A 7,534-nucleotide genomic window follows, 5' to 3' on the forward strand; every position below is an offset into this window, starting at 1 on the left:
AAAGTCTCCTTTTTCATTTCTGATTTTATTGATTTGAGCCATCACTCTATTTTTCTTGGTGAGTCTGGTTAAAGCCTTATCAATTTTATTTATCTTTTCAAAGAACAAGCTCTTAGTTACATTGATCTTTTTTTTTTAGTCTCTATTTCATTTATTTTTGCTCTGATCTTTATGATCTCATTTCTTCTACTACTACCTCTGATCTTTATGATCTCTTTTCATTGATTTTTGCTCTGATCTTTATGATCTCTTTTCTTCTGCTTTTTCTGGGGTTTTGTTTGTTCTTCTTTTTCTAATTCCTTTAGGTGTAAGGTTTGAAATTTTGAGATTTTTCTTGTTTCCAGAGGTAGACTTTATCACTCTAAACTTCCCCCTTAGAACTGATTTTGCTACATCCCATAGATTTTTTTTTCATGAAGCTGTTTATTCCTGTTATTAACCCTTAGACTCAAGTAATCCTGGTTATTCTAGAAAAAACATCTTGTTGTAGGGATCATTTCATCATCCCTTTCAACGATCACCTCTCCATGAAGCACCTTTCTTCTCTGACGTAACATATGAAAGTAGATTGTGGAAACAATGGTATATATGAGGCCATGGTTATAAGAAGAAAATAATAATAGTCAAAAGAAGCATTGTATTTATTCAGAAGTCTTATTGAGAACATTCCTTTTTTCTTCACATATGATAAGGCAGCATATGTCGTAAGAAGTTCACCAGCAACTCTGACAGGATATAAATGATTAAAAAAATTATATTGGTTTTATAATGTGAGTAAAGAGCCACACCATAAAGATTCTTGAACTCACTTGGACCCCAGCCACAAGCACAGAAGTAGGTACAATTCTGCAAGCAATGCAAATGTCTGGAAAAATTTAAGTGTCTTCTAAATACTTTTATATAAACCTTTGTGTATTCCTTTTCCCACATAAAAATGTACCAGCCAGTACATTTTTACTACAGTACATGTAGTAGCCAGTACCAGCCACCCTGCAGTCGTGGTGATGCTGTAGAAGGTGAGCCAGGCGGTGGCCAAGAAGCCTAGGCACCTCCTCTTGCCCATGGCCTCCGAGGCACTGCCACTGGTACTGTCCTCCTCACCAGACGCCATGGTGGCCGCACAGCTGGGGGGACGTGGATGAGAGGAGCAGGGGAGTGGGAGGGGGCCCAGCTGAGCACACTGCTGAAGCGCCATCACCCACTGGCACTGCATCCATCAGGCGCCCCCTGTGCCACACACAGGGAGCTCAGCACTGCCAGCCCAGCCACCCACTGGGGGAGGAGCGGGCACCCCCAGCCCCCATAGATTTTGAATTATTGTGTTTTCATGTTCATTTGTTTCCAGATTTTTTTATTTCTTCGTTGTTTAGTAGCATATTGATTAGCCTCCATGTGTTTGTGTATTTTGCAGTCTGTTTTTCTATAGTTGATTTCTAGTCTCATAGCATTGTGGTCAGAAATGATGGTTGATATGATTTTAGTTTTCTTAAATTTACTGAGACCTGCTTGGTAGCATAGTATGTTCCATGTGCATCCATGTGCACATGCTCCATGTGCATCCATGTGCACACATTCCATGTGCATCCATGTAAACATGTTCCATGTGTATTTGAAAAGAATGCGTATTCTGCTGCTTTTCAGTGGAATATTATATATATATACATATATATGTGTGTGTATGTATGTATGTATATATGTATATACACACACACATGTGCATACACACACATATATATATACTATCTGGTCTAACGTGTTGTTTAAGGGTTGTGTTTCTTTATTGATGTTCTGTCCACATGCCCTACTGTTATTGGGTTACTGTCAATTTCTCCCTTTATGTCTGTTAATATGTGCTTTATGTATTTAGGAACTCCCATGTTGGGTCCATATATATTTACAATTGTTATATCTTCTTCTTTGATTAATTCCCTTGATCTTTATGTAATGTCCTTCTTTGTTTCTTGTTACGGTCTTTATTTTAAAGTCTATTTTGGCTGATATAAGTACTGCTATCTGGCTTCCTTTTAATTTCCATTTGCATGGAATATCTTTTTCCACTCCCTCACTTTTAGTCTGTGTGTGTCTTTAGATCTGAGGTCAGTCTCTTATAGGCAGCATATATATAGGTCTTGTGGCAGCATATATATATATATATATATATATATTGTTTTAGTATCCATTTAGACATTCTTTGTCTTTTGATTGGAGCATTTAGACCATTTACATATAAAGTAATTATTGATAGGCATGTACTTATTGCCATTTTGTTAATTATTCCGAGTTGTTTTTGTAGTTCTTTTTTATTCTTTTCTTTGTCTTTTGTTCTCTTCTCTTGTGATTTGATGATTGTAATTAGTGTTATATTTGGATTCCTTTCTGGGTTTTGGGTATGTATCTGTTATAGATTTTTGGTTTGTGATTATCATGAGGTTTACATATAGCAAAAAAAAATATATATATATATATACACATGTATATGATTATTTAAGTTGCTGATTTCTTAATTTCAAACACATTTTAACAACACTGCACTTTTACTCTCCTTCCCTCACAATTACTGTTTTGACATCATATCTTACATGTAATTGTTTTGTGTATCCCTTAACTGCTTATTGTAGATATAGATGATTTACTACCTTGACTGAATATTTGCCTTTACCAATGTGTTTTTTCCTTTTGTAATTTTCATGCTTCTAGTTGTAGCCATATCCTGGGGCAAGTGCCAGCCCACTGGCAGGCAGAGCCAAGTCCTGGTGTCTCTGTCTGCAGGGCCCAGGGTACCCAGAGCTGTTATCAGACCACTGGTGTGTGGGGTCAGTTCCTGACACAGGTGGCTGAGGGGCCCAGGGTGTCAAGAAGCTTGTGTTGTCCCGCTGTTGAGTGGGGCCTGACCCCATGGTGGCTGGAGGGGACCAAGGTTTTTCAGATCTGGTTTTGGCCTGCTGGTGGGCAGGGCTGGGGCCCATCATGTCCCAGGGCTGGTACCAGCCTGCTGGTGGGTGAGCTGTTTCCTGCCATGGCAGGCTGAGGGGCTGCAATAGTCCTGGGGCTGGTGTCCGCCTGCTGCTCGGTGGGGCCAGGGCCCAGGTGGTCCTGGTGCTGATACCTCCCATTGGGAGTGGAGCTGGGTCCCAGTGTCTCTGGCTGCAGGGCCCTGGGGGGGGGGTCTCAGTTCTAGTGCCTGCACACACATGTCTTGAGCCCTCTGGTGGACAGGGCCATGTCCAGGGACAGCTCTAAGCTCACAGAGTCTTAAAGCAGCCTGCCTGCTGGTGGGTGGGGCTGCGTCCCTTCCCAGCTAGTTGCTTGGCCTAAGATATCCGACTCCTGGAACCTACAGGCTGGTGGGCAGGGGCTGGGCTGGGTCCAAAGGCTGATGAGCTCAAGGAAGGATTCCACATTGGTGCTTGCCAGCACCAGTGTCCACATGGTAGAATGAGTGCTCCAAAATGTCTGCTGCTGGTGTCTGTGTCCCCAGAATGAGCTCTAGTTGCCTCTTCCCTCTCTGGGAGACTCTCCAAGATCAGCAGGTGGCTCTGACCCAAGCTCCTTTCAAATTATTGCTTCTGCCCTGAGTCCCAGAGCATGTGAGATTTTGTGTGTGCTCTTTAAATGTGGAGTCTCTATTTCCCACGGTCCTCTGTGTCTACCAAAAGTAAGCCCCTCTGGACTTCAAAGCTAAACATTCTGGAGGCTTGTCTTCCTGGTGTAGGACCCCTATGCTGGGGAACCCAATGTGAAGCTTAGGCCCCTCGTACCTTGGGGAGAACCTCTGCAATTGTAATTATTCTCCTGATTATAGGTTGCCCACCTGGGGGTATAAGTCTTTACTATACTGCGATTCCACCCCCCCACCTGTCTTGTTGTGGTTCCTTCTTTATATCTTTAGCTGTAGATGATCTATTCTGGTAGATTCCAGTCTTTCTCATCAATAGTTGCTCTGTAAATAGTTGTAATTTTGGTATGCCCAAGAGAGGAGGTGAGCTCAGGGTCTTCTTACTACACCATCTTGGCCAAGCCTCCAGTATATTATTTTTACTTCTTTTACTGATTATCTGTATAACTTTAAATAATATTTAAAATTCTCTTTCTATCAATATTAGTCAGTATCCTGACTCAACTCTGTAAGATGAAAAGTGAGTTCTACCCTTTTCTTTATGTTCCTCCCCTGCCTCCCACTTTCCATCTTCTGTCAGTTACACTTTCACATTAGTTGTTTCTCAGCAACAACAAATCCATATCTTGTCTGAAGGCTGACTCTAAACATTAAAAACTAGTACAAACTATTTTCATATTTATACCTATGTAAATATTTTTCTCCCATTGGTTCAAGAAGTGCGCTAGGATTACATCTTTCTTTACGTGGTCACTATCTGATCTCTTGGCCACTTAAAAGAGAATATACTTATTAAAAATATTTAATGAACTCTATTTTCTTACACCATTATTTTATTTTGTTACATATCTCAAACATGATTTTATTGTAGAGCTTTTGTTTTTCCTGGAGTTTTAATTGCTATTATTTTCTCTTTCATTAAAAAAAATGTCCTTGTCAGATTTTCAAGTTGTCCTGCCCTCTCAGTCATATCATCTAAAGCATGGTGTCCCAAATTTTCCCCCAGGGAACTTTGTCCCAAAGACCTCCTTCTTCCTTTAATGTGGCGTGGCTTTTCCTACAGCGGCTGGCAATGCTCATCCTAGAACTTCTCTTCACCATTATGTAGGAGGGGTCCTATGGTACAGTTGCCTATCATCTTCATCATTTCTCTTTGGAAAAAACTCCAAATTTTAACTGGGCATATTGCCACCTGATATAAAACACATTTCCCAGCCTTCCTCAGTTTGGTATGACCGTATGGCAGTTCTGGCCAATGAGGTGGAAACAGAAGTGTAGTGTAGGACTCCTCACAATACTTTTAAAGGAACCTGACTCTGCAGTTTTTTTGCCTTCTGCATTTTCTTCTTTCTCAAGCCTATAAATATGACAGCTGGCATTCCACTATCCATTTTTCAACATTATATGATGCTGAATGTAGGAGCAAAATGCTTAGGTGGTGGAACAGAAAGATAAGTCCCTAGATACAAAATGATAATGGGTAGATATCGCATCAGTTCTACATTGCCTTTCTTTTATGTGAGAAAGTAATACAACTCTATCCTGTTTAAATTACTCATTTATTTTGTCTGTTGCATGCAGCAAACCTAATTCTATCTGATATGGATTCACAGTTTCCATAATCCTATGTCTTCTTCTTCCTTGCTTTTCTGAGTATAGTCCTACACTATATTGTTGTAGCATTGATTATTTGTTTTATAGCCACTTTCTAAACGTTTCTATGTTTAGAGAATTTCCTACTTTATTAATCTTCATAGGAGAAAAGAGACCACTTCATTTTATAAGAGCTGAAAATGCCAAATAATTGCAGCTAAGTCATAAACATTTGCTAGAACATCATAGTTAATTGCATACAGAAGGTGGAAGAACAGAGAATGTGAAAAAAGGCACAACCCAATTCTTAAAAGCCTTGCTCTAAGAGAAATAGACATCACTTTTCACTCACATTCCATTGATAGAGACCAGTCATATGAACCACCTAGAGAAAGGGTGTCTGAGTAAGGCAGTTTCTAACTAAAAAGCTGCTATAGGGACTTCCCAGGTGGCGTGGTGGTTAAGAATCTGCCTGTTAATGCAGGGGACACAGGTTTGAGCCTTGGTCTGGGAAGATCCCACATACCGCGGAGCAACTAAATCCATGTGCCACAACTACTGAGCCTGTGTTCTAGATCCTGCATGCCACAACTACTGAGCCCACACACCTAGAGCTCATGCTCCGCAACAAGAGAAGCCACCGCAGTGAGAAGCACACACACCACAAGGAAGAGTAGCCCCAGCTCGCCGCAACTAGAGAAAGCCCGCTCACAGCCACAAAGACACAATGCAGCCAAAAATAAATAAATAAAATAAATAAAATAAAATATTTTATTTTATTTTATTTTAAAAACCTGTTATAAAGAAGGACCATAAATTTTGTAAGTCTGTTAGCCATCTCTGCCATAATTCATAGCATTAAATATTTTAATACTGTAAACCATTGTCTTTTCTTTTTTCTTTTCCTTGTGTGTATGTATAAAGGTATATGAACTTACCATTGAAGTTCCCGACCCATCTTTCGAATGGGAACTCATGCATTTTCTCATTAGCATCTATGAGCTCTCTATATCAATGTACATTGATTTTTACTTGTCATGTTTTTGAAAATTTGCTCCCCCTTTTATTAGTTTCTTAATTAAATTTTATGGTTGCTTTTGGTTTACAATATAAACATCAGGGCCTCCCTGGTGGCGCAAGTGGTTGAGAGTCCGCCTGCCGATGCAGGGGATACGGGTTCGTGCCCCGGTCTGGGAGGATCCCATATGCCGCGGAGCGGCTGGGCCCGTGAGCCATGGCCGCTGAGCCTGCGCGTCCGGAGCCTGCGCGTCCGGAGCCTGTGCTCCGCAACGGGGGAGGCCACAACAGTGAGAGGCCCGCATACCGCAAAAAAAAAAAATAAATAAAATAAAATAAAATAAACATCATATCAAACTTTTGCTTTGAAATTTTTATTCTTCCTTGTTTTTAAGTTGAGTATATTCTATTTTTTTTCAGAGATCAAAAAACTATATATTAAAATGTGCCTACAGGTTTTTATTTGTAGGTTTTTATAAGTTTCTAGTGTTCAAAATTATAATTTGATATCTTTATACACTACAAAGTGATCAGCACCATATATCTAGTTATCATCCATCACCATAAAGTTGACCCCTTCACCCATTTCACCTCCCCCCAACCCCCTTCCCCGCTGGTAAACACTAATCTGATCTCTGTGTCTATGAGTTTGTTTTTGTTTTATTTTATTTTAAAATTCCTTTTGTTTTTTTTAGCGTTCTGCATATGAGTGAACTCATACTGTATTTGTCTTTCTCCATCTGATTTGTTCCGCTTAGAGTAATACTGTCTAGATACATCCATGTTGTCACGATGACAGGATTGTTTCCTTTTTATGGCTGAATAATATTCCATTTTGTATATATCTTTCTTTATCCATTCATCCATCAGTGGATACTTAGGTTGCTTCCATGTCTTGGCTATCATAAATAATGCTGCAGTGAACACAGGGATGAATATAACTTTTTGAATTAGTGTTTTCATGTTCTTTGAATAAAAACCCAGAAGTGGAATACCTGTGTCATATGGTAGTTCTATTCTTAGTATTTTGAGGAGTCTCCATAGTATTTTTCATAGTGACTGCATCAATTTACAGTCCCACCAACAGTGTACAAGTGTTCCCTTTTCTCCACAAACTCTCCAACATTTATTTCTTGTCTTTTCAGTAATAGCCATTCTAACAGGTGTGAGAGATATCTTGTTGTGCTTTTGATTTACGCTTCCCTAGTAATTAGTGATGTTGAACATCTTTTCAGGGGCTTGTTGGTCAACCATATGCTTTCTTTAAAAAAAATGTCTGTTCAGAACTTTTTCCTATTTTTTAATCAG

At 39.8% G+C, this 7,534-nt stretch overlaps 1 pseudogene; it reads right to left on the bottom strand.

Annotated features, from left to right (window-relative positions):
- Positions 1-467: 467 nt before the first annotated feature.
- On the bottom strand, positions 468-1,217 carry LOC132503071 (very-long-chain (3R)-3-hydroxyacyl-CoA dehydratase 1-like; annotated as a pseudogene).
- Between the last annotated feature and the right edge of the window lie 6,317 nt (positions 1,218-7,534).

The sequence above is a fragment of the Mesoplodon densirostris genome, chromosome 2 (genome assembly GCF_025265405.1).
Source record: "Mesoplodon densirostris isolate mMesDen1 chromosome 2, mMesDen1 primary haplotype, whole genome shotgun sequence".
Classification (NCBI taxonomy): domain Eukaryota; kingdom Metazoa; phylum Chordata; class Mammalia; order Artiodactyla; family Ziphiidae; genus Mesoplodon; species Mesoplodon densirostris.